The sequence below is a fragment of the Dermacentor albipictus genome, chromosome 1 (assembly GCF_038994185.2).
Source record: "Dermacentor albipictus isolate Rhodes 1998 colony chromosome 1, USDA_Dalb.pri_finalv2, whole genome shotgun sequence".
Taxonomy (NCBI): Eukaryota; Metazoa; Arthropoda; class Arachnida; order Ixodida; family Ixodidae; genus Dermacentor; species Dermacentor albipictus.
Window position 1 is genome coordinate 271000620 of NC_091821.1, and position 7173 is coordinate 271007792.

The following is a 7173-nucleotide window of genomic DNA, read 5'->3' on the forward strand; positions in this document are numbered from 1 at the left end:
GGAATGTTAACTATAGAGAATGTCTCACTATGCGGCCTTTCTATTTTACGCCGAATGCAAGTCGCGGTCAGTCATTGGTCACTAAGTCCTTGCGAATAGATCCACCTTACTCACAGTATGGCCTACAGGCAAACTGGCAGCGTACAGTGAATGAAGAATGTAATCGCTAGATAAATAATTTAACAGCGTCTGATATTAGACAACGTTTATTTGTATCGCTGAGGTTTTTATGAGAGTAAATGTGTGCGTTAAGAAAGTTCGCCTACTGACCAAGCAGTGAGAAAACTGTGCGGCTTTACACGGCTTTGCGTTTATTGCACTGCGCTTATTGACAGTATCCAGTACTGAACGTGCGCAGTAAAGAGGGGATTGTTATGAATCGTTCCCGAATATTGCGAAAATCTTTGCGACGGACTCGCTGTGCTATACGAGCAAACATGTCCTGCTAGGCCCTGCAGCAGAACGTGCTGTCTGTATGCAACTACAGGTCCGCACTGGGATGACACAACGATGTCATCGTCCTCCTCCTCCTCATTAGCCTATTTCACTGAAATCTAGGCATATTAACAGCCCATTTTGCCTGTATCGCTGGGAGATGGGAAGATCTTTGCCAATGATCTCCAATTACCGCTGTCTTGCGTCACTCGACTATGAATCCTATGCCCGAAGTCTCATCAGATCAGCCCTGCCGCCTTCGGCTGCGTTTCCCTTCCCTTGGCACCCGCTCTTCTGCCACACCACCGGTTATCTGCTCGACGAATCACACCATCTGCCTAGCTTCGCTTCTTTCTCTCCTCTGCAATATCAGCTACATCACTTTGTGTGAAGAAACAAATCGCGTTCACAATATATCTCTCGAAATGCGTCTGTTATGCACTTTCCGCTAACAAACTTTGTGCACGAAGACATTTCGGCCAGTTAGGATCATGTTTGAAAACTCTGTAAGCACAGAATCAACTTGTGAGAGGCAGTGCGCAGGTGCCAGGCTACAAGAACACGCATAGGCGCCTTGCTTAGCGCCTTCAACGACGCACGACATCGCAACAAACGACTACAACCTGCACGGGTACAGTGCCCTGAGTTGTGTGCAAGCATCGTATATTATGAGAAACTGGATTTTATCACTTATTTTTGATGCAGACGGTAAGCTCTGAAAGCCGGTGGCCGACCATAAAATTGTTACCGATATCCGCGAAATTATGCACTGTTCCGTTACTGCGCCATTGCGTGGTGCACCACTATATTAATTATCAGCAAGTTAATGCTGTTCTGTCGAAGATTTATGTGAAAACGCAAGCAGTGCCTTAAGTCAAAGCGGATCAAATGAGATCCTTTTTTTTTCTTTTCAGTCATATGAACACTGTGAAGTGTGAACGCAGTAATGGAGTGATAGCCAACAGACAAGTTCCTGCGGAAAATAAACTACATTTATAGGCCAGACGCAGGAAGAAATAAAAGAAAGAAAACAGAGCAAGCAATATCGCAAGAAGTGCAAGTTCACTGGGACCAACTCTACCCGTGTTTTGAATATTTATAATAAAAATTCTTGCATGTAAGTTTAGAATTTCTTGTCACTTCAACACCAACTGGTAAAACATTTTAATTCTTAGCCCGGTGAGACTCGACGTGTCTCACAACGTGCACATTATAAGAGCTGCACAGGTTTGCATTACCATTGAGGAATTTATGGATTGCTAAAACAGATTCATTGGAAACGTGCTGTGGGCGCAAAAAAAAAAAAAAGATCGCTATATTTTTCAGCAACGCGGCGAAAAAATTACATGCCTGTGCATTAAACCAGTTAACGTTCGCGTTACTGGCAAACCGCATTTACAAGTAAAAGAATGCTCGGTTCACCATGAATATATGCTTGTATTTACATTTCCACTATACCTTTTTTAGATTGTAAAAAAAAAAGTATGTACTTTGGAGACGCATTATTAAAACAAAATAAATATATTTTAACGTACACTTAACTTCCCCATTCCGATTCATGTATAACTTTGCTCACGAGCTTCTTTATTTTTCTGCATGAAATTTGGCAATTTTTTTAAGCTTACACACTTGAAACTTCACATCGGTTTAACCAATAAATGTGGCCGCAAGAAGCCCTAGCGCGGCGCGCATTATGTGTGGCTAGGAAAGTAGACTCCAGTTATTCAAATACATTACTTTCTTCCTCTGTGATGAGATATTTATAAGAAACGGTGCTTCAGCGCTTCTAGCAGCAGTTGCTTTCAAGTTTCGAGTTTCTGCCCTTGCATCCCTCTTACGATATGTCACTTGACCCTCGTTCGTCGTTCTAGACGCTAACAACTGAGAACCGAAAGAGCCATCTACAATGACGATTTTCACAAGTTTTTTAGTTGATTTGCGAGTTCTCGGTCATGTCGTTGGATATGTTGAACCCAACAAAGCTCAAAACGATATGGTGAGTTCGGGCGTCGTACGCATAGAATCAGCCTGGCTAAAGAGGCGAGAAAAAAAATATGTAAAAATAACTAAAGAAAAAAGCAAGGTAACAGGATGACTAAAGCGAAGTTTACTCACTTTGCTACTCCAGTTCGCTGGCAAGAGCAAGAAAAGGATACTGAAAACTGAATGAGATAACGTAAGTAGAAACACAACAAAGGGCGCGAGCAAAAAAAGAATAAGAATGAAGCGTGAAACTCACTGCCCCGACGCTGCCACCAGTCGTATGACCCGTAAAGCTGCGTTTTGCCGAAGGACACTTCTGGTGCTTCTACAGCAAACGGATGCGTCGCATGCGTCATGCACAGATATGTAATCGCATAGTGGGCAGCCATCGTCTACGGCAGTCAACAGCCGGCTTTCTTTTCGTGCCCATTATTAAATCGCAAGAGGTGTTGTTAGTAATATTGCCAACCTCCAATGCTACCGATGCCAGTAAAATCCTAGAACAAAAATACAATTGAATTATCTCTGTTTGTTACAATATATTATGCAAGAAGCATGTCACGCTTAAGTGCTCAATAGATTTTTAAGGCACCATAAATTTCGCGTCAGTGTATTTCAAGGTTTCCAAATAAAGTATTATTTTTAAACATTTTGTCATAGTTATGGACCCACAGCACGAGACCCACATTGGTGTTATTTTCTTGTGAAGTTGTAAACTGGAATGGAGAGGCTGGACAAAAGTGTTCATCCATTCTTTCTGTTGCCCATGTTCTGCCTTCGTGCTTTTTTAAGCAATTCTTCCAGTGAGTCTATCACTCGCACAGAACAGCTGTACGCAGCCTCTTTGTAATTGGACTCGCATCAGATTCACTTAACAAGACACTTTCTAACCAGCACTTTTGCGTGAGATGCACATAAGCCTCTGTAACATTAAACTGCCATGACTATTCCAGCATTTCGGACAAAATCTACAAGTTTATGATTCGCTGAACAAGAGTAAGAATAAATGAGGGGCATGGACTTTCATTTTCTCAGTAGAAACGCATATCTAGTTGGGAAAAGCGCCGACAATAATTTTTTGTAGGCATGCTTTATACTAGGACTTGGAATTTCTATTCACGGGCAGGAAAAGCCCGATTTCGGAAACTTTCTCTCGGTAAATGACTAAAATATCGCCGGAAAGCTCCTCGCATATTTTCACACTCCCATTTTCTCGACCACGTATACCGTGTACTCGGCGCTCATGGCGGCGACATTACGTCTACATCTACACGAAAGGAGGTGTATTGATTTAAAGAAAAAGTATTTCCTGTATAACGCTGCTTCGTAGAGGGCGCATCTCACGATAAGACAACGTTGTGTTGTCCGCTATGTGAAAAATGTAATTTGGCATGAATTCATTATTCTCGTGAAAACGAGGAACACTGTCGTGCACGCACATACCGCACCTGGCCCCGGGCGGGAACAATTTGGCGAAGCCAGCATACTGGTGTCGCCATCTTTCAGGAAAGAAAGCTCCCGCAGTGGGGTTGAGTTGTTTTACTGGCCACAAGTCGTGAGACTGAGGCTCCACAGCACTCGTTCTGCCATGGACATAACTCCTCGTCACTTGAAGAAACTACCACCGAAGTGACGTGGAGTTTCCTTTTTATCTTATTCAAACCTGAAACGAGTAGGAAATTAACTTTTCCCTCCCATTAACTTCTTCGCAATAGCTATTTCCCCACACCCTTCACAATTATTAATGTTCTTTGTAGTCACACACTAAACATAATGGGAGTGATCTCGACTTCATTATGCGGTAGTAGCTGCTTGTTGTGTATAGCGCTGTAAGAAAAATTGCGATCTTTCGGGCTCATCTTGTCTCCAAACTTTGTTCGTCATCTCTCTTGCTTGCGTTTCCATTATTTAACGCAACTGCGCCTTCGCCACTTATAGGTCACGAAAGGAATGCGCCTATCAGCGTGACATAGAGGTTCCTGATAGGAAGAGAGTAAAAAAAAAAGAATGTGTGCGTAAGGGCTGATGACGATTATTGTTCGGGGGCAAGATTCGCCCGAAAGAGTGCGCACTTTTTTAAGAGTGTAACACTTGACTCAATTTTGGGGAGTTGTCGTATTTCCAGTGTAGTACGTTCTCTCTGACTGGACACAAGAAGAGTAAATATAATGACTTTGAGTACGTGAGCTCCACAAATTATAGTGTAATGCGGAACAAGCTATCACTTCAGAATAATGGAAATGTCAGCTCTCTATTCCACGCTTTCTCCTCTTCCCCCACTAGAGAGCAGTCTACGGGAGATTGGTAAACTCACAGTCACTCATCTCCTGTTCCTCTCTCACAAAAAATTTATTTTCGTTCAAAATTTAAATGAGAAATTTCCTACGAAAGGAGAGATTACTTGCGCGGCACAAAACTGAATCCTCTCGATTCCCGAGTAATAATGCGGAACGCGGTACATACGAATCCTATCTCCGTGGCCCGGAAGTCGGCCCATACCTCTGCCATGAACCGTCGGTTGAAGAGAACGCAGGCTTCGAGGCGCCCCAGCAGCGCTTTGGTGTAGCCGTAGCTGAGCGCACCGCCGGGCAGGTGGCCGTGCGTGTCACGGCATTCGGGCGGCGCCTGTCCGGGCTCGAGGCGCATCTCCTGCGCGTCTCCCCCACCACGGGACAGCACGAGCAGCAACAGCAGGCGCTGCACAGCTGCACGGGTCATAATTACTGCACTATGTCCGTAAAACGAAAATACGCGTACAGTGGTTTAGTGCGAAAGGTGCAGGGTGTCTTTCCATTCTTTGCCAATATGTGATAAGTACCAGACCTGCCGGCATTCTCGCATGCGTGTTTAAAATTTTAATTCTCGAATTTTACGTGTCCAAACCACGACATGATTATGAGGTGCGCCGTAATGGAGGAATCCGCGCTAATTATGACCTCCTGGGGTTCTTTAACGTGCACCCAATGCGACCTCGTGCTTAGCACCGCAACGCCATAGACACTATATGCCACCATAGCGGGCTGAGCGTGCGGGTGGAGTGACGTTGAATACTTGACCTTTGGAAACAGGTACGTAAACTACTCAAGAAAATATACAAAAGGAAAAAGAAAATCTGTGGAGTCAGTTCAAGTCCTAGTCATTAAAACGAAAGGGTCAACCAAGTGTCGACGCTAACGAAGACAAGGGGCCCTATAACGTAAAACTATTCCAATATGTTTCTATTCCAATTTCCTGACGTCAAATTTGCGTAACCACCGACGCAAGCACCGGGTGGTCACTCATAGGGTTGTCTGAACAGACCAATCAAACGCTCTCCTGGTTCATAGGAGGTACCTCTTGTTTGCTTGAAAAACGAATAACATTGCCTACACTGAGCGGCTTGTTGTATCTAATTGGCTGACAAGAGGCGAGGAGAACGCTCAAGTGGAGAGGGATTCACTAGGGCAGAGCCAGTGCACTGAAAACCGATAACCGGATGAAGAGGGTGGTGCCGGCGTTTGCGATTGGTCGGCTTTCCCTTACTTAGCTTGTGGCGGCTGGTCGAAAATCGCGGCGGCATGCAACGGAAGCTTAACAATGAAGCTAAAATTGACCCTCAGCAAAGAAGAGTTGGCAGAATGAGGTAGTAAACGTGTCGAAAGTGCTTAAAAACGTTACACGGTCACGCAAGAAGTTTTATTATACGCAAATACACCCATGCTCTCCGGCAGGTGCGAATAGCCAGCGTCTCAGCGATCGGCGGCAGCTATCTTTTATTCCTTTCGGAACGGGGCAGCCTGCGGCTATTCCGAAAAAAATTCAGTTTTGTTCGGCATATTAATGCATCTTTATCGCGTACACGTCACTTTGACGCGGTGAGTTCGAGCGGTTTTGTGACGTCGCGTGACAGGTAGGTGAAGTGGGTGCAGCCCGAAAACTTTTTACCAATAGCCGAGGGCTGATGGCGAAAAGGGGTCGAATCAGAAATAACTGTTTTTCATTTTTCTGTCAAATCATGCATAATCAGTGTGCACACATCATATCAGATGGGGAGGTATTGCGGTTTTTGTAACGTCACGTGACAGACAGGTGAAATGGGGGGTGGTCGAAAAAAGTTTTTGACCAATCGCGGAGGGCTGATAGCAGAATTGGAATAGAAAAGTTTGGAATAGTTTTACGTTATAGCGCCCAAGATCGACGTTCAAATAATTCTATGAATAAATGTTAATGTTATGTCTCTATTCTTTGTCTTTCCGTCTTTTTTTTTTTGATGCTCATTGTTCACTCATTTATTACGAATGTTGTAACATACTCATGCTCTTCGCAGCGGTCGCTCGCAGCAACTTCACGACTGGCTTTAGACAGAAAATTGTATGCTTCAGTCGGCCACGCGCTCGCTATGTATTCGGACCGATAAAAACGTTCGGGAGAATTGAATGCCAAATTGTCGTAGAAAAACTTCAAGTAGAAGCGGCAGCGTTCCAGTCGTATATTATATGTTGGATATTCGAGCACCTCTTGTGATAATGTGATAAAGATAGGAAAAATTGAAAGCACTACATGCAATTCCAACTGGTATGAGTTTCGTCGCTATTAGAAAGGCAGCAGATAGATAGATCTATGGGTTCACTAGAGGCCTCAAGGACGCGTTGAGACCCCAATGTCGATGGCGTCATATTACAACCTTTCGGCTGTTTGAAGCGTCTTGGAGTCGGTTCGAAATGACGTCACCACCAGAGAAGGTGCCGTATGCTTGCCTCAGGAAAGAAGGAAATA